The following is a 24,679-nucleotide window of genomic DNA, read 5'->3' as shown; positions in this document are numbered from 1 at the left end:
GCTCATGAGGTCATCGTGATTTACTAAATGTCTTTGACAAGGTCAGTATCTAAATACTGCACATGACCAATTCTTCCAAAAATCCTTTCAAATGAGACTCTACTTAATACATGTCAATCCCTCAGTGTCCCTACACAAAGCAGAACTGACTTTCGAATAAGTGTCAGGATCAGAACGGAAACAGGACCCACTCGCGTAAAGTTTCTCACAGTTTTATTGGAAAGAAGGGAGAGGATTGCACACACGATCTGGTGATAGCTGGTCACAGGGAGCAGGTCGCTCTGAACGCTTCCGTGGCGAAGGATGGCGGCGTCGGGAACGGAAAAAAACGGTCAGTAGCCGGGATAGGTCGTAATTCGTGACGGGAGACAAGCAGGAGCAAAAAAAGGGGATAGGCGAAAAAGAGCTTGCCGTGTAAAAACAGTGATTCACAGACGGACCGACAAAAGGGGACAGACAGGACAGAGTTTAAATACTGACAGGGAGCCAATCTGTCAACAAGCTGCGGCTGGCGCCAAACGGGCGGGGCCAATTGGGAGCCCTGGCAACCGTGACAGATGGGCGGGGCCAATTGGGTGCCATGGCAACAGTGACAATAAGTACAACATAAAAACATGGTAATTACAAAGTAACAAAATAGTAATACCATAGCAATAACAGGTTGTTACTGCAGAAATCTAGCTTTTCACACTACTCAATAACAAAAACGGTGACCCCAGATTTATAGCATTGTATCTAACAGTGCTTTAGGAGATCAATATTTAGTGACAACCAACAAGACAAACGAGGAAGAACAAAATCGTACGAGCTGAGTGTCAAACATTCGTTTTTGAAAAGGACGTCTGTTGCGCTAGTCGACTTGGCAGCGAATTGGACACATTGACCACTGCCAAAGATGATGTAGATGAGTTAGGGGAGAGGAGGGGAATCGATAGAGAGAGCTCCTGATGGAGAAGAAGAGTCAAACAAAGTGATGAGGTCACCGATGGAACCCGTCGCTCACTATCATCTCATTCCACTCTCCTTCAAAACAATTTCTGTGAAAAAAAAAACAATTGCCCCCACGGGGGTGAGCATCAGACACGAAAATGGGCAAGATCTACCGATAATTTATTCAAGGCTAAAAAGGTGCAAGGTCTCGGCGGCAGATATCGGCAAAACCGTCGCTGAGAAACGACCGTCGATTAAAGGCACTTACAGCGCTAATGTCGAGCTAAGAGATCCTAATGAGGAGATGTGAAGGTGGGATCGCATCTCTGGAAGTCAAGTGGCGCGTTTTAAGATTCCCTACCGATGCTAAAAGCTGTTTTCAAGGTCGCGGCAAGGTGTAATCATCCCGAGCTGAGGATGGAAACCGCGAGAATTATGCGAGGAAAGTGATTACGGTAATGAGCTAGCTCTGCTAATCAAGCAAAATCAGCAGGAGTTTGTTTGTGACGTGAAAAGCTGCTTGCTTGTTTCTGGGCTCCCACCTAGCCTGATGAGGTGAAATTGGAAACCCTGAACAGGACAATGTGCTTCATTATCTATTGATGAGGTATTGAAAACCACGTTAGAACCACTCGTTAAGATCATTTGTGAGTAAGAAAAGAGCCATTGGATTGAACGTTTTTACTAATAATTGTAGTTTGAGAAAGTCAAGGCTGAAGATTTATAGTTGTTTTCACCTTGACACAATTAATTTGGCCAAAAGTCAAATTGTGGCAAACCCAGTGAAATAACAAAAGAAACAAATAGCAATAGAATAATCACAATAATAATTATAATTGCAATAATTGTCATGATTACCAATTAGTATCACCTGTGCCTGCTCATTTGGCGCCAGCCGCTGCGGGCTACCTGATTGGTTCCCTGTCCATTTTAAGCCCGGGCAGGTCACTCTTCGGTTGTCAGTCCGTCAGCAAACCTCTGTTGTTACAAGGCAAGCATTTTGACCCTGACTCCCACCTGTCCCGTTTTTGCACTCGTTTTTCCAACCGTCCGTTCTTGATATCGCCATTTGTCTCCGGCTCCGACCTGTTTTTGATCCTGACCACGATTTGCTCTCTCGTCCCCGCTTACAACCCGTTTTTGATCCTGACCACGTTTTTGCTCTCCTGTCCTAACAACCTGTTTTTCCGTCCTTGCAACTGCCATCTCCTGCTGCGGAAGATCCACTTCCGTATTCGGATCACGATCCGATTGCATGAGCGGCTTGCTTCCTGCGTCCACCGGATCGCGGGCGCTGCTTTCTTCTTTCTTTCAATAAACTTGTGGTTAACGCTATGCATTTGGTCCCTGATTCCGTTCTGGTCGTGACAATAATGACAATAGTTTTACAGTTTTATGTTTATTCTAACATTTTTTTTAAGTATTGTTTGGCTTATCCATAAAATCAAAAAGAAATAAAAGATATAAACAATGTTATAAGCAAATGGGGAAATATACCGTGTAAAAAATAATACAAATCAAATTATCATTTTTTTCACTGTAATCCCTTGTTTATCTCGCCTTAAGGGGGACCAGATCGCCCACCAATATGCAAAAATATGAAAAGTAACTCTTCCCCATATTTAACATGCACTTTGCCAACCCTTGCTCACAGCAATAGTCGACCAGGAATAATGGATCGAGGCCGCATGGGTGCTGTTAATTTTAAGTGGTAAGAACAAGCCACAATGCTTGACACAGATTTTCTCTCGGCCCATCGTCTCAGCAATAGTCGACTAAGGAAAATGGATTGCGGCCAAAACATTGCAGTTTAATTTAGGTAGCTCACAAGGGCACGCTTTAACGGGCTGATGTGAGAAAAATGTACTCTGCCTGCCCTTGCTCCCAGCAATAGTCAACCAAGCATTATGGATCACGGCTACAACCTTGCACTTTTGGTCCAGAACGGTACAGAACGTTAGTGTCCTCACATCAATATGGAATTGGGGGTAATGGATTACAGCCATATCAGTGCATTTTATTTAAGGCAGAAATACAGTGATGACAAAAAGATCTGCCAGCTGTGACAAAAGCCTGCTTTGCCACCTGATAACAGCACTTTACAGTCAGAAATAGCGGATCGCAGAATATTTTCCGATTTACTGAGGCTGGACGAATCGAAGCGCAAATTATGGCGAACTTACAGTACATTAATTTCACATTGTTATTTGTCATATGTACACTTACAAAGTATATACACATTCGTGATTTACAATTATGGTTGCCATTGATTGCTATAAAGGTTTCCTTTACCTGGATGGCCAGAATCTCAAGTAAATGCCTTTTTATCACTGCGATTGACATACCTGTCAAGCTCCATGGCTCTATGCCCTTACAAACTGTCGTATTTTCCCTGACAAAATACAAAATAATCTTACACCATATTTTTTTTTTCAAACGTGTTTATTTATGTAAGTTATATCGTACATGGGTTTCGCTATATCATATATATTGTTAATTAACATGTTGTTGTGAGATACTGAGTTGCTCGACATGAATGAGGTTTATTATAAAAAAGTTCAAAAATTAAGTCGCTTGGCAATCACTCTAAAAGGAAAAAATACATGCAAATATAATGAAGGAGAATAATACATTTTCTTATTCAAATTATGAATTCGTTTTCTGCATTCAATTATTGCTAGTAATATATTGATTAAATGGATAACCACAAGGGCGGCAGTGGCTCAGGAGGTAGCGCGCTCGTCTTGGGATCACAGTTCGAATCCCGGCTCCTTCGTGTTACATGTCGAAGTGTCCTTGGGTAAGACACTGAACCCCTAATACCCCAAATATGCAGGTTCGCGCCTTACGAGGCTGCACAGCTGCTATTGGGAAATGTGAAGCACACTGTAAAGCGCTTTGAGAAGTCTTGACTTGAAAAGCGTTAAATAAATGCAGAGCATTTATTTCTTTTTTCATTTCACAAACCTGTCTTTTTTCATTTTCTCATTTTATACTTCCTTTTTTTCCTAACTTCTTTATACAACAATAATGATTCGTAATATAAAGCATCACAGCAAGTGACCTGTTAGAGAGTCGGCTCTCTTTAATGAGTTGAGTCGAAAAAGCCGGTTCGCTAAAAAGAGACGGACTTCCTTTCACTACATAACTACCACATGAAATCCGAGGCAGCAGATGCATGCGCACACTAGCATCAAACCGCTCGCTTCGTTTGCAACGAAAAAAAACGATACAGATACAGATACACTCGTTTGACATGATTGATTTGCCGTTTCGTCATAGTCGGTGTATTGCGGATGGTACCCATCATTGACAAATTTGCGTTTTTCCGTACAGATTCTCTTGTACGTCATAATAAACGTAAAATGCATAATAAACGTACTTTGTATGGCAAAAACGTACAGGTTGACAGGTATGGATTGACAATATGGAGTGTTTTATAACAGACTAAATTTTAAAGTTTGGCATTCCCGAAAATAACGTTGGTCATGTGGTTGAGGCCTTAAAAACTCATCCCAAGGCCAAATAAGGGCAAATACGTCTTTCTGAATCAGAAATAACTTCCAGCCAATGATGTCATTGCAGGTTATATCAGGTTCCAGGCAGTTTGATCATCAGATGCTTTCAAATGTACAAAATGGATGTTGTGCGACCATCAAAACGTATGGCCTCCTGGCGCTCCCACTGCAAATTCAATGACCTGTTTTACAAGCCCATCCGCAATGTTCCAACGCCATGAAAAAAAACCTCCCAAAAATCGTAAAAACAAAAGCTGTTTGCATCCAATAAAGGCGTTTCTGTTTACTAGCTTGTAGTCCTGCGGAGATGCGGAAAAAGAGCGGCAGAAAAAGTGTGATGCCACATGGGAACAACAGATGGGGTTAACATATCGTAAGCTCTCAAAAACACCATTCAAGAGCATTTATAGACCATTAACACCTTCCTGTAAAGTCAGTCAAACCTAAAAATTATGAGAAATAAAAACATATTAAATTATATATTTTAAAAGGTGTAAAAATGTTATAAGCAAACGTATCAGAAAATGGGGAAATATACCGTGTAAAAAAAAAAAAGAAAATCAAAGTATTTTTTTTACTGTAATGCGTTGTTCATCTCGGTCAATGGGGACAAGAACGTGACTCTCCCCTTTTTTTTTATTGTTTATTCATTGGAGAAAGAGAGAGAGCGAGACAGAACGAGAAAAACAAAAGAGATGAAAAGAGAAATAGGGAGAGAGGGGGGAAGAGGGACGAAGAAATAAATCCAAAGAGAAATAGAAAGAGAAAAAGAGAGAACGAGAGAAAAGAGAAGAGAAAGACAGATGGGTAAAAAGAAAGAAGGCGAAAGCAAGTGAGAGAAAGAGAGAGAGACTAGAGAGAAAAGAGAGAGAAAAGAAAAAAAGGATGAGAGAGCAAAAGAAAGTAAAAAGACACAGAGAGCGGAAGAGACAAAAGAGGAACAAAGAGAAAAAGAGACAGAGAGATTGAAAGAGAGAAAGATAGAGAGTGAGAGAAAAACGGAGGAAGATAATGAGAGGGCGAGAGAGAGAAATAAATACAACTACAGCGTCTTTGTGAGGCGCATCAAGTGTACATTTTTCAACCTGCAGCTTGTTTTTCTCTTGCGCTTCCCTCAGCGTTGTCTCGCGGGCCGAATTAAATTCCTTAGCGGGCCTGATCCGGACTGCGGGCTGCCTGTTTGACACCTCTGATTTAGGTACTGATTGGGCTAAAACCACATGAAAAAATAAGTTAAACTATGGACTTATATTTTCTTCTGTTTTTTTAAATCGATATATTCGAGAAAAAAAAAAAACCCTGGATGTATTTATATATACAGTACTTTGAATATAAAATATTTGTGCTGGTTGATCAATATTAGATTAAAAAAATGAAAACACTAACTTTCCCAATTAGTGATCTACGAAAATTCCACAACTTTGAACATGAACATCGCCAAAAGTTGTTTTTCGGTTATTAAGAACTCCACCAACAAAAAATTGTACGAAAAAAAAAAAAAAAAACTACACACACAAACAACCAGCTGGTTCAAGCCAAAACCCTTTACTTTCTAAAAAATTATAACTAAATAGAAAATTTTAGGATAAGTGTATATCCATATGTATTTTGAATAAGAGTGCTGGTTCATCAACATTGATCTGAAATGAAATGATCTGCATACCTCCTGAGCTACCTCATTTATTACCAGAAGCTACCATATTTATTACCAGCAAAAAAAAAAAAAAAAAATTAAAAAAATGAAATAAAATAATATAATTAAAAAAAAAAAAAATATATATATATATATATATATATATATATATATATATATATATATATATATATATATATATATATATATATATATATATATATATGTACTGACTATGATGTCAAAAACCAGAAATGGATCAGGACCCAAATGCGTGACGTTTCTTTCACAAGCCTTTTATTTTATGGGAAATGGGGAGTCATGCACTTTAGGCAGCAGTCTGGCGTGGAATGATAGACGAGATCTATACCAAATGCCCGAGCAGATATCGGACAGATGGGGTCGATACCGGACAGGACAGGACAGACAGGATTGATATCAAAACAGGGTATCGAAATAAAACAGGACAAACTAGACGGGAACAAAACTGGAAACCGATATTAAATAGGACAAAATAAACGGGAACCATACCGGACAGGAAATACCAACAGGAAACAGGAGTCAAAACCCACGTCTTGCGGGGCAGAGGTTTGTTGACGGACTGACAAAGGAAGAGTGAGGGCACTGAGCTTAAATAGACGGAAAGCCAATCCGTCAACGAGCCGCAGCTGGCATCACACAGGCGGGGCCAATTGGCAACAGTGACAGATGAGTTTAAGAAATATTTGTTCATATTTAGAAAATGTGGAAAAATGTGTGATTAAAATGTATGTAAATGATGTGATTATCAAGAAATAGTTGCCGATTAAATTAATACCGTAAATTCCGGACTATAAGCCGATACTTTTTCTCAAACTTTCAACCCTGCGGCTTATTCAGGGATGTGGCCAATTTATGTAAATTTTTTTAACGGCCGCCAGCGGCGCTCGATTACAAAAGGTAAGATTTAGACCGGTTGAATATACGCGCCGAGGAAGACTGCAACTTGGCTTGACCAGCGGCGAGAAATCTTTCACTAAAACTGGCCGCATGCGAAAGGCAACTTTTTTGCAAGTCTGCCAGTGGATTCTGACAGCGTGGGGCAGCATAAAAAAATCCACCATCACCAACGGGTTCCGAAAAGTGACGGAGAGGAGGGCACACCAGCGACAGCGCGAGTGAGGCTGCGGGAGCGTGGGACGACGTCTGTATGACACTGTTTCTTTCCGACACTGAGGAAGAAGACTTTGATGGCTTCAGTTGTAAGGAGGAAGATGAGGACGGTTTACCGTGATTTTTACAAGTACGGTATGTTTTTTTAACAGACCCGTTTTCTGTGTTGTGAGCGTGTTGCTAGCATGTTGCTACCTGTCACAGGCACCGTTTGGGATGAAAGTTACATTATTATTATCAAAGCTTTGAATACTCTTTCGGTGTACCGTCTTTTTTTGTAAATATGTGTAACCATGTATAATATGTATTTGCAACTGTATATTTTTGTAATGTATTTATTTGTATTTATTTTGGACACTTATTCTAATATGTTTTGGACGGGTGAATTAAAAAGAAGGGGCGTAACAAACGTGGGCTGACGGGAAGTGGCGACTGGTAAAGGTGAGTGTTTATGGACACGGCGGACAATAGTGGATATATATTTTTCCCACCGTTACCTTTGGAAATATACACTTTTTTCTTTGGATTACTTTCAACGGGACCAAGACTCTGCCGGTGTGCATCAAACCTTAAGTACCGGTATCATTTAACGTTCATTTAGCCGGATGTGATTTTTGGACTGTGTACTTAAATGAAGGATAATCAGTTACAATCGCGAGACTTAAAATTGGGTCTGTGTTAATTTTGTGTTACAGTTTTTTAATGTGGGCACATGCTGCTTATATACAGGTGCGGCTTGTGTAAGTACAAAATCGGTATTCCTCTTGAAATATGGTGGGTGCGGCTTATAATCAGTTGCGCTCTATAGTCCGGAATTTACGGTAATCAATGGGCTGTTGATCAATCAATTGCTGCACCTTTAATAAAATCCTTCTAAACTGATGCAGATTTTTGTTCTATAAGTCAGATTTTGTGTTTGGTTATTGATTCTTCAGACAAAAATGTATACTGGTTTGATTTCTCAGGAATTTTCTTTCAAATTCCAAATATCTGCCGGGGTTTCACTGTTCAGGATTGTACGGTCGGAAAAAAAATCTTGGCGGAACATACTGTACGCTGGATGCCAAATCATGCAAATACCTCAGAGCGGCGCCATGCAAAGCTTAGTGGCAACAGTGTCGCCGGGAGCAACGTCGATTTGATGCGGTTTATTCATAGTACTCGACTAGTCTATGTTCCTATGGCTGCCGGGGGAGATTGGATGAATCCATTACAAATTGTCGGTATTATTTCGTTATTATTTGTCTGTGATCAGTTGTTTTCTATTTTTCTATATCGACACCTGCAAAGAAGAATGTATAGGATTTTATTATTTTGACTAGTATGCACTGTTTACCTACAGTAATTGTCATCTCGGCAAATCATTCTTTGATTCCCACACCCTTTAAGGGCTGATCTGCTTTTGTAACCAAGGAGATTTAATAAAAAGAAATGGCACAGCGGAGGGATTTTCGGACATGTTGGAATTTCTTATCTGAGGTTTGGACTCTTGCCTCTGTTCCCCATGCAAGTTCAAAATTCATTGATGTCTCCTCTCTTTATTTTGAGCTTCTACTAAATTATAAACGTATCAGTTAAGATTTTATTTTAGGTCTTCAATTCTCATTTAGGGCAGCACGGCGGAACAGTGGTTAGTGCGTGTGTGGCACAATTCTGAGGTCATGAAATTGAACCTTCCTGAGGGGAGATTGCATGTTCTCCCCGTGTTTGTGTGGGTTTCCTCCCGGCACTCCAATTTCCTCCCAAAGGATAATTTCTGGTCCAAATTTTCCCTAGGTATGAATGAGTTTGTGTTCTGTCTCTGTGTGCCCTGTGACTGGCTGGCAACCAGGTCAGGGTGTCCCCTGCCCACTGCCCGAAGATGGCCGGGATGGGCTCCAGCACCCCCACGACCCTACTGAGGATAAGCGGAGCAGATAATGGATGGATGGATTGATTGATGGATTCTCATTTAATCCCAGTTAGACTCAGGCGTGAATCGTTGTCAATGGCAACAAGGGTTCAAATGTTAAACCGTGATGCAGTTATATTTGTGGACAGAGGTGGCAGTATTGAGTACCGGTATATAAAAAATGTGCTAACCCAAGGGTGGGCAAACTTTCTGATTTAAATAATTGTCATCAGAAAAAAAATGTTTTATTTTTCCATTTAAAGCCTTGATTTGATACCATGGCAGTTTATGAAGATTTTTTAAATATATTTTTTCTAATATGTATTTAGGAATACATTAAAATGCAGATATGAATATGTACAAGTTATAATAATTATATATTTGTTTATTAATGGGCATTTCTATCAAATTCGTTTGAAACACTAGCATTAAAACAAAATAATGAGTCAAGCTCCTTTTTATCACTAAATTTGATAATATTCTTTAAGTAAATACAATGAAAAACATTTTTAAAAAATGGAAATACAGAAAAAGGAACAATTATCAAATAGATTAAAATTGTGTTTGCACTGTCTGAATGAACACATCGCAGTTACCATGTTTCGTGAACAATACATTTCAAAAGGACACTGTGTGTAATTGTGCGTCTACTCAGCATCAAAATACTTAAAAAATTAATTAGAACAATTTTTTTTAGAAAAAAATGATATTGATTAAAAAAAAATATATATATATATGAACTACCTCATACACATGCATTTTGTAAAAAGATTTGCTTTCATTTTACATAACAAGAGCCTCACATAGAGGGAGCTGACAATTTTGTCGGACAGCTTGCCCAAATAACAATGTGAATCAAATTAGTCTTCCTAACTTTATTAAGTAGATTGAATTTTGTTTTCAGAATGTTTTGTCGCATTGGTGTTCATATATTGATTCCATATTAATCAATACAGATTGTTGCGCTAGTTGATCAAGATTGACACAGTTCGCAAACAAGTGTCATTATCAAGGTACTATGTGTTACTTTTCTGTAGTACACATTTCCCCGCTGATTTATTTAAATGCAATAAATAAATGTGATTTTTATGTGTGTTTAATCTTGTTAAAAGCTGGTGTTGTACAAAGTCAAAATTTGATAACTTTATGAAATGTGTGCATGAGGCTTTTACTCAGGTGTGCTTTGTAGTCCAAATTTCACTTTTTCATACCTGTCAACCTGTACGTTTTTGCCGTAGAAAGTACGTTTCTTATGCATTTGATGACGTGTACAACGTACAAGAAAAAGCGCAAATTTGTCAATGATTATTATTATTATTATTATATTTAATTATTAGCATCCGGTATGCACTGACTATCACGAAACGGCAAATCAATCAAGTCAAACCAGTTTGCCGCGGTAGCCTCTATCTCGGTATCTTTTTTTTTTTTCGTTGCAAACGAAGCGAGTGGTTTGATCCTACTGTGCGCATGCGTCTGCCGCCTCGGATTTCATGTGGTAGTTTGTTTAGTGAAAGGAAGTCCGTCTCTTTGTAGAGAACCGGCTTTTTCGGCTCAACTCATTAAAGAGAGCCGGCTCTCAAACGGCTCACTTGCTTAGATGCATTATATTACGAATTATTACGTTGAAAAGGTGTTGAGAAAAAAATGAAGTCTAACATGGAAAAAGACAGGTTTGTGGTTATCCCTTTAATCAATATATTACCAACAATAATTTAATGCAGAAAATGAATTAATAATTTAAACAAGAAAATTCTACTTAATTATATTTGCATGTATTTTTTCCTTCTACAGTAAACGTCCAAGCTACTTAATTTTGGAACTTTTTTTTTATAATTATCCTCATCCATGTCGAGCAACTCAGTATCTCACAACAAAATGTTAATTAACAATATATATGATATAACACATGTACAACATTCATTCATCTGTAGAGATAAGTTTCAGGTTTTTGGGCCCCTTTAGGGAAATTCACTTCCAGCGACTCCATACCTGTCAACCTCCACGGCTCCATGCCCTTGCAAACTGTCGTATTTTCCCTTACAAAATACAAAATCTTACACCATATTTTAACATGAAGTCTAATGGTCCTCATGCTATCTCATAACATAATTAAGGCCATTTTGGTTGCATTTTTGTGTTATTACATTAACCATAACATGCTAAACTACACAAATAAGCACGTTTGCAAAAAAAATATGGTGTAAGATTTTTTGGGTATTTTGTAAGGGAAAATACAACAGTTGGTAAGGGCATGGAGCCGTGGAGGTTGACAGGTATGCTTTTTTATTTTTGCTTTGTTTAGTTTGGCAGTCCAGATTAAAAAGCTAGACGACCGGCATGTGGCCTCCGTGCCATAGTTTTCCCACCCCTAAGCTAACTTCTGCATCGCACCTTTCAAACTGTTGTCATAGCGCCAAAACGCTACTTGTGCAGAACAGAAATTGTTGGCTGGGAGCAGGACGACAAAGAGGCTGCAAGAGGCCCTCTTGAATGTCAACGCTGGTGTTGACTCAAGCGTGATCCTTGTGGAGTGGGATTATGGGCTTTAAAATGCACACAGTTGTACAAGCGATAATATTAAATATGCCTAGTCGGCTGTTTCATGTGCCATTCAAATGCTTTTCATTAACAGGACGGATTGTGGATATATACTGTACAGTAAACCTCCTGGAGATGGCATTATATTTAGATTTAATTTATTAGTAACCCTAAAGTACTGTATATACTCGCATATAAGCCAACTTCCCACATAAGTCGGCCCCGTAAAACTTCTTTAAATAACCCAGATGCTAAAAGAAATTCTAAATATTAACAAAGTGCCTACCTAAACATTTGTACACCTTTTTCGTGTTTCCTTTCCTTTCTCGACGTTTGTACTGTTTTTGTAACTTCTTTGGGACCTATTATTATGGGCAGGAAAAGGAAATAAAACCAACAAAATCTGATTCAAATGAAATATGGTCCCTCTCAAATGTGCCGATTGAAAGAACACGTAGAAGAGATCATCACCATGTGTTAAGAAGAATACCAGACCCCTCTTCATTTAGCATTATCATGACTAGGAAAATATTCGCCACATTTGGGTCCCTACCCGCCAGTTTGGAACCATTGCATTAGTTGGACAGATTGTTTAAACTTCGAAATAAATCAATGAATCGTTAACTCCCACTAAGAGAAAACATATCAAGTGTGTTTCTTTACTTCTTTTATTTCTATTTTTTTAATGTTTACAATTCAAACTCTCCTATATGAAAAAATGTGTTGATGTTCCATCATGACAGATTGTTGGCAAATGTGTTCTTTAGAAAACCTGCCGCCTGCTTCAAGAACTCCCAGCCAACATGTCGCTGCTCATGTTTTTACTCGAGTGTATTTCCCTGGTGCAAAAGCGAGGTTAAGAATCATCGATTAAACCATTGGTTGTCCGCAAACTTGTTGAAACAAAAAGCTATACTGGCGCCGGGCCAGGATTCCATCAGTGCAACTCAGTGAATGCCCTCGACTTCTTCCTTCTTACTCTCGTCACCTCTTGTAATAATGTCATCCGAGCAAAAATCAATTTCTCAGCAAATTTCGAACTTGGTTTTTACCCTTTTACTGTTGTTGGAAGACGCTATGTACAAAATTGAATATCAATAAGAAAAACTGACTCTGAAAGAGAGACCTCGTTTTTGAGTTGAAGCCAGGTCTTCTTACAATCTATGCAACAATCAAACCCCTAGACCAACGAGCCCCAACACTTACATTAAGGCCTTACTCATTGAGTACCTTTGACCAAAAAAAGGGTTTGTCCAGGAGTTGAGGGGGGTTTTGTAGAGATTTATTGTTCTATATTCTTTATCAATTATCCATTATCCGTTATCGGTCAAATCATAATACACTACAAAGCCAAGAGGCCGAGACACTTGATCCCAGCCAAGAGGCTGAGTCAAGGTCCTAGCCACAGGGCCAAGCAGCGATCAGTGCGAATGCACCGTTCCAGGAGGTACTGCAATACCGGGCCGATGCGTGGAGTGGACAGAGTAAGCTCTTATTCCATCTCCCAATTGCAAAAATCAACTGAACATAAAGCACGCCACATCATATCCCTTGAGCACAAAGTACTCAGTTAAACAACCAGAACCCAAGATATCTTGCACCCAAAAAGATCTATGGCGTTTAAGCCCCATTAATGGTCAAATGTTTTCTTTTAAAAGTTTCAAAACTAAATGAGTTCACGGTTTCTTTAACCGCCTGGCTTGTTGGGCGCAACTGAGGACGCAACTGTGGACAGCTTTCTTTACTTTTGACGGTTCCTGGTCTGTTTGTGGTTTATGAGAAAAGTTGACACCGGTCCTTTTCTTGATGATTTCAGCTTGGTTCTTTTTCTACCTTGCCTCCTTGGTCAGTGTCTGAGAGAATAATCTTGACCAGTCCTGATCATCAATGAGTATTTTTGACTTAGGGTTTATCCGGGAGTTAAACTCAAGACCTCTCGCACCCAAAATGAGAATCATACCCCTAGCCCAGTGGTTCTCAAATTGTGGTGCAGGCCTCCCTGGGGTGACGCAGGCTTGTTTGACCTCAGGGAATTTCCTTTTTTTGTTTTACTTTTCAAAGAAAAAAAGTGTAATTGCACCTCCACTACACTAGGGTGCAGTGACACTGTCATTGGCAATGTTGTGTTTACATCTACCCTCCAAGCCGTGCATACAACATAGATAGATAGATAGATAGATAGATAGATAGATAGATAGATAGATAGATAGATACTTTATTCATCCCCTAAGGGAAATTCACATTTCCAGCAGCATCCCTGAGCTGAGAACAATACAATAATAAAGCCAAAAGAATACAATATACAAATACCCAGTGTGACGTGCAAATGCCCACTTTAGCATGTTATATAGAGTAACTAAATAGTGCTACACAGAACACATAATGCAGTAAGATTCGGTAATATCCAATGTAGGTGGTGTGGTTTAATGTGGGCCTTTACTCTGCCGGGTGGAGTTAAAGAGCCTCATGGCATGAGGAAGAAAAGATCTCTTCAGTCTGTCCGTAGTACAAGACAGTGACAGCAGTCTGTCACTGAAACTGCTCTTCTGTCCGGAGATAATGCTGTGAAGCGGATGCGATGGATTGTCCATGATTGACCTCAGCTTTTTCAGTGCCTGTCTCTCAGCTACTGTTGTTAGGCTGTCCAGCTCTTTGCCCACAACAGAGCTCGCTTTCCTAGCCAGTTTATTGAGACGAGAGGCATCCTTCTTCTTGACGCTGCCTCCCCAACACGCTGCCGCATAGAAGAGGGCGCTTGCCACTACTGTCTCATAGAATATTTTCAGGAGCTTTTTGCAGATGTTGAAGGAGGCCAGCCTTCTGAGGAAGTAAAGTCGGCTTTGCCCTTTCCTACATAGAGCTTCTGTGTTGGCAGTCCAGTCCAGTTTGTTGTCCAGCTGCACACCCAGGTATTTGTAGGTCTGGACAAATTCTACACATTCTCCCTTGATGGTTACAGGAACCGGGTGAGTTCTGGTTCTCCTGAAGTCCACCACCATCTCTCTGGTCTTGGTGGTGTTTAGGTGCAGGTGGTTTGCGTCGCTCCATCGGACAAAGTCCTGAATCAATTTCCTGTACTCCTCCTCCTGCCCGTTTCTGATACATCCCACGATCGCAGTGTCATCTGCAAACTTTTGCACATGGCAGGACTCAGAGTTGTACTTAAAGTCCGATGTATATAGAATGAATAGGAACGGAGAGAGAACGGTCCCCTGCGGAGATCCTGTGCTGCTAACCACGGTGTCCGATGTACAGCCCCCCTGTTTCACATACTGCGGTCTGCCTGTCAGGTAGTCAGTAATCCATTCTACAAGGTGTGAGCTAACTCCCATCTCTGTCAATTTCCTACTCAGTAGCAGAGGCTGTATGGTATTGAAGGCACTAGAGAAGTCCAAAAATGTAATCCTCACAGCCCCCTTCGCCCTATCCAGGTGAGAGAGGGATCGGTGTAACATGTATAATATAGCATCCTCCACTCCCACCTTCTCCTGGTAAGCAAATTGCAGTGGGTCGATGGCGTGACGGACCTGTAGCCTCAGGTGGTGCAGCAGCAGCCGCTCCATGGTCTTCATCACATGTGATGTCAGGGCGACTGGCCTGAAGTCGTTGAGTTCCTCTGGTCTTGATTTCTTTGGGACTGAGATGATGCAGGATGTTTTCCACAGCTGAGGGACCCTCCCCTGTTCAAGGCTCAGGTTGAAGATGCGCTGTAGAGGGTCTCCCAGCTCAGACGCACAGGCTTTCAGCAGTCGGGGGGATATTCCATCCGGACCAGCTGCCTTGCTGGTTCGTAGCCTTCTCAGCTCCCCACACACCTGGGCTGAAGTTATTTTTAGTGGGGGGATGTCTTCCATGCTAGTGTCCAGAGGGGGAGGGGGAAGGACAGCTGCACAACTCAGGGGTGAGGATGAGGCGGAGTGGTCAAACCTGTTGAAAAAGTTGTTCAACTGGTTGACTCGCCCCACATCTATATCCACAGCCACACTCTGCTTGGTGCTGCAGCCAGTAATTGTTTTCATCCCTTCCCACACCTCCTTCATATTGTTGTTCAGCAGCTTTTTCTCCAACTTCCTCCTGTACTGCTCCTTCCCTTTCTGGAGCTGGACTTTGAGCTCCTTCTGTACTCGTTTTAGCTCCTGATGATCACCATTTTTAAAGGCCCTCTTCTTTTGGTTCAGAAGGCACTTGATGTCTCTCGTGATCCAGGGCTTGTTGTTGGCATAGCAGCGTACAGTCTTTATAGGAACAACATTGTCCATGCAGAACTTAATGTAGTCAGTAGTGCAGTTTGCCATCTCCTCAATGTCCCCACTGCTGGACCCTAGCAGGACATCCCAGTCCGTACATCCAAAGCAGTCTCTCAGAGCCTGCTCTGCCTCGGTGGACCATTTTCTAAATGAGCGCGTGGTTGTTGGTAGCCTCCTCACTCTTGGTTTGTACTGTGGTTTAAGCAGAATGAGGTTGTGGTCTCCTTTTCCAAGGGCAGGCAGTGGTTTAGCGCTGTATGCATTTTTTATATTCGCATACAGAAGGTCAATAGTCCTATTTCCCCTGGTCTTGCAGTTCACATACTGGACGAAAGAGGGCAGTGTCTTATCAAGAGTCACGTGGTTGAAGTCCCCTGAGATTAACATTGCAGCCTCCGGGTGTTGAGCATAAGCATTGAGATTGACTTATAGATACCAAGTGGAGAATGGTTGGGAGGTGGTGTGGGGGGAGAAAATAATAGCACTAGACCAACGAGCCACAAAATACAACGTTAAGCTAACATCAGTGGTCAAATACCATCGACTGTAAAAGGGCTTCAAAACTATATCAATGATTAGCCTTGACTTAAAGAGAAGCCTATCCAGGAATTGAACCTGGGATATCTCACACCCAAAGCAAGAACCATGCTTCTAGACGAGAGGTAGGCAACCCAAAAAGATAAAAGAGCCATATTGGCCCAAAAAAACAAAAAACAAATTGTCTGTAGGCGCAATACATTAAAAGTCTTTTATAAGCCTTATAATGAATGTGATGCACTCTTCACTCTTTCTGTATGTATCTATATGAGCTATGTTAGCAAAAAATGACTACTCTGTTGCAGGATACCACCTCAAGTTTAACTCCATTACAATATGAATGGATTAAATTGTGTTTCATTGCTTTGACGAAATTAAAGAAATGCAATAAAGAAATCCATCACATTTCTCGACTCATTGTTGTTCGTTGGTATTACTTGCCATTTCATAGGCCCTTCACTGTCTTAGTGGAGGGAGGCATGTCTTTAATAGTTTGCATCATTTCCGTTTTGTTCTTGAAGTCTAAAAATAAGTTTTGCTTTATTATCTCCTGGGTCGCAACAAAACTTGTGACAGTACTGTAGTTTGGAGATGCAATCTTCTTCTTAAATATGTTTTTGCATTCACTCATTATGTCCAGAAGTTATGTAATCACACGTTTTCTCTCACTTCCAACCGGGTACTCTGAGGCAAATGTAGCATGCTTTCCCTGAGAAGGTCTTTCCACATTACTCTTTTTGTTATTTTACAACTTCTCTCTACAGAACAAAACATTCAGGGAATCCATCTGCTTTGGCAATAACTGCAAATTATTCTGTCCAAGAAACGTTGAATTTTCTCCACAGTTATCTTTCTCTTTATCCCTTTGGAGTCCCTGGCCGATTTGTTGCAAACAGCCGCCTGCCTTGCTGGTGACGCTTTCCCATTAAAATGGGCGGAGCTTGGGCCCCGCAGCCAAACGGGACAGTGGAGACAGAAAGAGTAAAGCAGAGGAACGATGCACCGTAGTTGCAGCTCGTCGTTGAAATGTCCTATCTATTCCACACACTTTTACAGCACTCGAAAACGTTGAAAGTGTTTGAGTCATGCTTATCTTCTCGAAAAACCATATTAAAATTAAAATTTTATTTCTGTCGCCAATCTTTTTCAATGTGTAAACATTTTTGGAAATGCGCAAGGCAGCCGCTCAGCAACGTTAAAAATCCGCATACGGCTCCTGAAACGTATGTTACCGATCCTCACCCTTGACCAACAGGCCACAAAACACAGAATTAAGGCCCCATTAATGGTCAAATCCTGGACCAGGTAAAAGCTTAAGAATTCAACAAATACCCTTGACATGTAAAGTATCTCATTCTGATTTTTCATGGTGCATTCAATCTAGTTTTTAAAAGTCAAAAAGTTACAAATGCCCAGTTGTTAATTATAATGTTTTCGAGAAATTCACCAAAATCTGGCTAATTTATTTTGCCTAAAAACCTCTAGGGAAGCCGACCACTTCCCCCTCCACACCTGCCAGGGACACCCCGCTCCCTTCACTCGCCTATCGCCTTCCTCACCAGCAGCCGGTAATTAAACGCCGCATTTTAACCGGAAGGCAAAAACTTTAGTGTCCTGGGAGCCAAGCATGCTACCAGGATTAAGCTAATTAGTCCCCGGAAGAGGGGACCAACAGATGGAAAAAGGGGACCGCGGAACCTCTTGGTTGGGGCCAATATTTTTTGAAAAAAGAATGGCGTAAACAAATCTAAATGAAACAGATTGCCAAACACAATCGCCTTAGGATGATCCATCTGATTTTTTTTCTTCTTGGTTGGTGCGGTATTCTGTTCTTTCCAACCCGAGTCATTTACTCATAAATTGTTTAACTGAATTAATTTATTTATTTGTGATATGTTTAATTTTTCATGTCGTAACTACTTAACTTCATAATTTACTTGGTATTATTAACCTCCTCCTTTATCTTAGCTGTGTTTTATTTTCTAGTCAGGAAAATAACTCGTCATATCAACTCCTGGTAGGACCAGTTTGAACAATGCAGTAGAATTCTTCACTCTTTCTTAGTTTTGTTTTCCCTAGGTTTCATTGGGAATGCCCTCCCGGTATAAAAATTATTTACAGCCTTTTTAAAGTCAGGAAATTGGCTGTTAGAAACAGTTTGAAATAAGACTATTTGCAGTGGAAAATTCCACTCCCTTTTAGTTTCATTTTCTTTGGATTTTGGTCCTTGGAACCATCCTCCTGGTATAAAAGTAATTGGCAGCCATTTTGAAGCCATGGGATGGACTTTTCATATCAGTTCACTTTGAAATCTGTTAGAACAAAGACATCTCTCCAGTGGAAAATTCCACTCTTTCTCAGTTTTTCTTTTCTTAGGTTTCCGTCTTTGGGACAATCCTCCAAGTATCAAAGTATTTGTCAGCCATTTTGAGATGGTTACATTGTGAAGTCAACAACCATTGTCTTTCAGGTCATTGGTGCCTAGGCTATTATGGAATAAAGCTTATTTCAGCTTTTATTTTGTCCGTGTAACAACCCAGATGCTTGTGCAACATGCTTGTGCAACATGAAAACATCAAGATTATTTTTTTATTTTTTGAAGAAATTAATCGTAGCTATTATGTTTACCTACATTTATGCCAATCTTTATATATTTTGTGGCAGGGGTCTCCAACGTGGCGCTTGCAGGCACAAGGTAGAACCCCAAAGAACACATCCCGTGGGCCGGTTCTAAGAATAGCTACCCAGTGATGGGTCATTGTGATTTTCTTGGATTTGAGATTTTTAACTGGCACAAGGCAAGTCAAGTCAAGTCATGTTCATTTGTATAGCCCTTAATCAAAATACATCTCATAGGGCTGCACAGACCACATATTATTGCAAACTAGAGACTAGAAATCATTGAAAAGATTAGTGTCTTTACACATGAGTTCAATTCTTCCCAAACTCTTTTTTTAAATATTGCTATAACTGTTGTATGTAAATTACTAAGTGCCCTTATACAAGGCAGATCTATTAGCCTATTTTAACCCAACTTTTGTCATTTATGTCGTAGGAATAACGTGATAGTAACAGTAATACCATGGTAATAACACAATATCTTGCTATTTTAGAAATAGTAGCTTCTGCCTTCAAAAGGTGTCTTACCTCTTGTTTATACCCACAAAACCTTTTGGAAAAAAATAAAATCAAATCCAAACACAGCTTGCAGCTCCCCGCCACAAAATCACAAAAATGCGTGGACTTGTCACAGGTCAGCGGTGCAGAAAGGAGATTAACTCAACGGGGCGACTCTGGGCCAATATCATGCGCAAACGGGGGGGAGAAACAATGCCGGGAGGATAATGGCAAAAACATTCCATTTGATATCAGGCTTGATTGTGAACCCAGCGGGACGTTCAGTTTTCATTAAGCCGCTAAGATTTTTTTCTTTTTAATGGTGGTTTTTTTTTGTGCTAATCATAACGGCTTTCATTTATTGACTTTTCTTTTTATGATGCTTGGGCAACGTTCCTCAGAAGACACGGCGCATTTATGATGAATGATGTCATCTGATGTGATGTTTCCTACAACGACTGGAGTATTTTGCTACTTATACTGTCCTTGCAACTAACAAGAACCTTTTGTATCTTTACAAATTAGAAACGGTTAATCAAAGTAGCAAATACTACAACCATGATCTGTTATTCCACATAAGAAGTAAAAATGCCCAAACATGAAAACACTATCACGGTTGCCATGGCACCCAATTGGCCCCGCCCGCGTGGCGCCAGCTGCGGCCCGTTGACAGATTGGCTTTCCGTCTAATTAAGCTCAGTGCTCTCACTCTTCTTTTGTTAGTCCGTCAACGAACCTCTGCCCCAGAAGACGTGGGTTTTGACACAGTCCTGTTTCCTGTTGGTATTTCCTGTCCGGTATTGTTCCCGTTTATTTTGTCCTGTTTAATATTGATTTCCAGTTTCGTTCCCGTCTAGTTTGTCCTGTTTAAATTCAATATCCTGTTTTGATATCAATCCTGTCCGTCCCTTTGTTTAATATCCGTTTACAGTTTCGTTCCCGTCTAGTTTGGCCTGTTTAATTTCGATATCCTGTTTTAATATCAATCCTGTCCATCCCTTTGTTTAATATCCGTTTACAGTTTTGTTCCCGTCTAGTTTGGCCTGTTTATTTTCCTGTCTGTCCCATCCTGTCCGGTATCGACCCCATCTGTCGGATATCTGCTCGGGCAATTGGTATCGATCTTGCCGGCCTCTGGCTTTCTATCATTCCATGCCAGACTGCTGCCTAACGTACAGGACTCCCCATTTCCTATAAAATAAAAGGCTTGTGTGAGAAACGTCACGCATTTGGGTCCTGATCCTGTTCCGGTTCCTGACAAACACATTATGGAAACATGCAACACATTAGTCAATACCGGTGTTTTTCAACCCTTTTTGAACCAAGGTACACTTTCATTTATAAACAAGTTCCGAGGCACACCGTCCGTAGAAAATGTTTGAAAATAAAGTTATGGCAAATATTTCACTATACTACCTCAAAAGCAGGTAATTAGAATATAAAAAGAAGAAAATAATACTTAAAATAAAAAGAATGATATTTTTTACTTTTGTTTCTATTTTTTAGGGTGCAATCTTAAACAGCTTTTTTAAACAAAATAAGTGATTAGCTGTACTGTGCTACCTCATAAGCAGATAATTAGTACATAAAAAGTACCGTAAATTACGGACTATAGAGCGTACCTGATTATAGGCCGCACCCACCACATTTTAAGAGGATAACTGCTTTTGTACTTACACAAGGCGCACCTGTATATAAGCCGCACGCGCCCACATTAAAACGTGTAACACAATCACAAATTTAACCCAAACCCGACTTTGAGTCACGTGATTGTAACTGAATATAAAGTGCACAGTCTAAAAACCACAGCCGGCATATATTCCACCAGTCTAAATCTTACCTTTTGTACTCGAGCGCCACTGGCGGCTGTTAGAAAAATTACATAAATTGGCCGCATCACTGAATAAGCCGCAGGGTTGAACGTTTGGGAAAAAAGTTGCGGCTTATAGTCCAGAATTTACGGTACATACAAATCTGCTGCCACCCACTGATATGGATGACTATCACAGTTCCTTGTCTGAAGAAAACCAAAATACTGAATAATGGCCTGATTTTTGGGAAAGATAAAATTGGGAAAATTCCAGCGGCACACTAAACAAGATCTCACGCCACACTAGTGTGCCCCGATCTACACTAGGGGGTGTCTAAACTACGGCTCCAGGTCTGTTTATGACCCACATACAAATGTTTCAAACGACAAATTGTCGCTGTCATGTGTAAACCAAGTACACGTGTGTCTTGTTTTTCTATTTTGGGGAATTATTTAAGGTCTTCCCTCTTTGAATTAAGGTGATGGTCAGGGGTTAGGGTTCTCGGTAGGGGTTAGGAGGGAAATCTAAAACAAAATAGGCATGTTTTATAAAAATAAATTGACATTTTTTATCCGAAACATTGGATTTTTATTATTAAAAATATGCATGTTTATTTGAAAGACAAATTAGCTAATTAATTTCAAAAATTAAGGTATACCCCCCAAAACAATAGTTAATTGACCAACAAGTGAGATGTTATCATGAAAAAGTTTTTGGGACAGGTTTTTTTTAATTAAAAATAATGGTAACAAATTGCTTTCCTTATCTTTTTTATACATTCATTTTTTAAAATGTTTTCAAGTTATTTATTTTTCTCGTTACAACGTTTAACAATTTTATAATCAATGATAATAAAACCAATATAGTTCAATCCAAATGTCTAAGCAAAGTTATGAAAAACAATTAGGGTTCTTGTTTGAAAATGATAATTGTATTGATTAAACTATGTTATATTTATAATTTAGGCAACATGATCATTTATTCATTCATTCATTCTTTCATTCATTCATTATCTGCAACGCTTATCCTCAGTAGGGTTGCGGGGAACATAATCATTTCAGCTTCAAAAAAATATGAAACCGGTGCTGGGAATTCATTTTTAAGGATTTTTTAAATTGATTTTTTTTTTTTTAATAATAAAATAGAATGACTTAGCTCAGAAAAGGTTGAAAAACACTGCACTAAAAAAGATAAATGCCAATAAAGGACAATTATTTCATTTAACTTTATCTGGTCGAAACACATTGACTCATAAAGCGACTGAAGATCCGCCCGGCCTTCAAGTGCAAATCATCCTTGGGGGTCAGCAGTCTGCAGTCCTAGAGCCACATGTGGCTCTTTCGCAATGCACTATTGTCTATTTCAGGAATGATGAAAACGGAAAATGATAGCGGGTATTATGTTTGTCGTCATTTTTTGGTTTTCTTAAGGAGGACAAATAGAGCATGAATATTTTTAACGTTATTGAATTTTTTAGAAAAAAACTATTTTTTTTTTAAATATGAATCCCTTTTCGGTTTTATTTACAAATACATTTATTTTTGGCTTTACATTTTTTGCTACTTCAGACATATTTGTGTTTTTGCTTGGTTTGTTATTGCTCTTTTAACATTTTGGGTTACCGATAGGGGGTAGGCATTCCTGGCGAAATTGGTTTATATCCAAATCAGGTAAAAACATTGTAGTATCGGTCGATACCAAACCAATATAAATACTTTTTGCTTGGAAATGTCATATTCGTTGAATAATGGACCCCTTTCCTCCTTCAGTTTGTTTATAGTTATAGTAATATTTTAGGCGCTAATATGTTTAATTCATTTTATGAATAATATACATTTCAAATTTTCAAACATTTGAAAATAAAATAATTAAATAAAAAATAAGAAATATTTCTAGTCCTACTGTTTCAGAACAAAAGCCAAAAGAGTCAAACTAAAAAGCAGTACCGAAAACACAGCTACTATAGAAAACTGAAATACCTTCCAACGCAACGTTGTTCGAAAATAAAGTCAACTTCCTCTCATTGGCTCCATTAGCGTAGTGACAATGGATTTACAGGATTTTGTTCAGGAACAGTAACATGTTTGGTCCGCACCGTGCTGTGCTTCCTGTTTGCTTCTGTCATTTTTAGCTTCTGATATGGCCAGGCGCATACATTTGGCCCTCTTTTCTGCCTGGCAGGTTGTAACGACCAGAATGGAAGTAGGACCCAAGTGCGTAACGTTAATCCCAAGTTTATTGAGATATAGAGGAAAGGCAGCTACCATGATCCGGTGTTTGCTGGACGCAAGAAGCAAGCCGCTCACAGAATCGGAACATGTTCCGGATGCAAAAGTGGATCATAGTGTAGTAGACGGAAAAACAGGTCGTTAGCCGGGACGGGAGAGCAGAACGTGGTCGGAGTCATTAAACGAGTCGTTACCCGGGACGGGTGATCAAAACGTGGTCAGGGTAAAAAAAAGAGTCGTTAGCCAGGACAGAAGATCAAAACGTGGTCGCGGTCAACAAACGGGTCGTAGCCGGAGACAAACGGGTAAATCAGGAATGGACAGGTGGAAAACGGGTTAAAAAGCGGGACCAGAGGGAGTCAAAGTCAAAAATGGCGAGTGAACGAGCTTAAGAAAGACGGGGAACCAATCGGGAAGCCAGCAGCGTCTGGCGCCAAACGAGCAGGCAGAGGTGAAATTAATCAGTCATCATGATACAGGCAGGATGCAAGTGCAAGCCAGGTAGTGAGAGTTGCTAAAAGGGTGCATGGCACCACCTATGTAGAGATGTGCCACTTTGAGGAAATTGGCGATGGATCGAAGTATCATACAATATTATCAGCCCGATTCAAATACCTGCTTAGTATCAACAATATTGATATTTGGATCGATCTGCCCACTTCTATTTGTCGATTCCGGCCTCAGCCCGTTGCTTTCTAACGTCACATTTTCTTTGATGACGTCTAACGCAAACTGACAGTGTGGGCCGATCGGGGGCTTCCTTCCTTGACGATATTCTCCACCCCCTCACGAAAGGAAGTGACAGTTAGCACTGAGTTTTTTTGTCTTTGGCTGGCGTCTGACAGAATGCGAGACAAACCCCCCAGTCATGGGGAGTCTTGACAGGGGGAGTAAAACAAGACAAGCTCAGTATAACACGTTTTGACAGTGAAATGCTGGAGACGAACAGAGTGGTGGCCTGCTAGCATCATTCGACCGTGCTAATTTGCATCTAACCTTTATGCAATGTGCTGTTTATTGTATTTAGTAACAGGTGTCTTGAATAAATTGTAACAGTGTAAAAATTGAATCAGC

The 24,679-nt window shown here is 40.0% G+C and overlaps 1 protein-coding gene and 1 pseudogene across 1 annotated transcript in view; one reads left to right on the top strand and one right to left on the bottom strand.

Annotated features, from left to right (window-relative positions):
• grik3 (glutamate ionotropic receptor kainate type subunit 3) overlaps positions 1 to 24,679 on the top strand; it is a 176,015-nt gene that overhangs the window by 34,370 nt on the left and 116,966 nt on the right. The window lies entirely within an intron of this gene.
• On the bottom strand, positions 13,091 to 13,254 carry LOC148372494 (U2 spliceosomal RNA; annotated as a pseudogene).

Source organism: Urocampus carinirostris, chromosome 2 (genome assembly GCF_059441175.1).
Source record: "Urocampus carinirostris isolate Australia breed hairy pipefish chromosome 2, RoL_Ucar_1.0, whole genome shotgun sequence".
NCBI lineage: Eukaryota > Metazoa > Chordata > Actinopteri > Syngnathiformes > Syngnathidae > Urocampus > Urocampus carinirostris.
The sequence above is the reverse complement of the archived record's forward strand: the minus strand, read 5'-3'. Positions and strand labels throughout refer to the sequence as shown.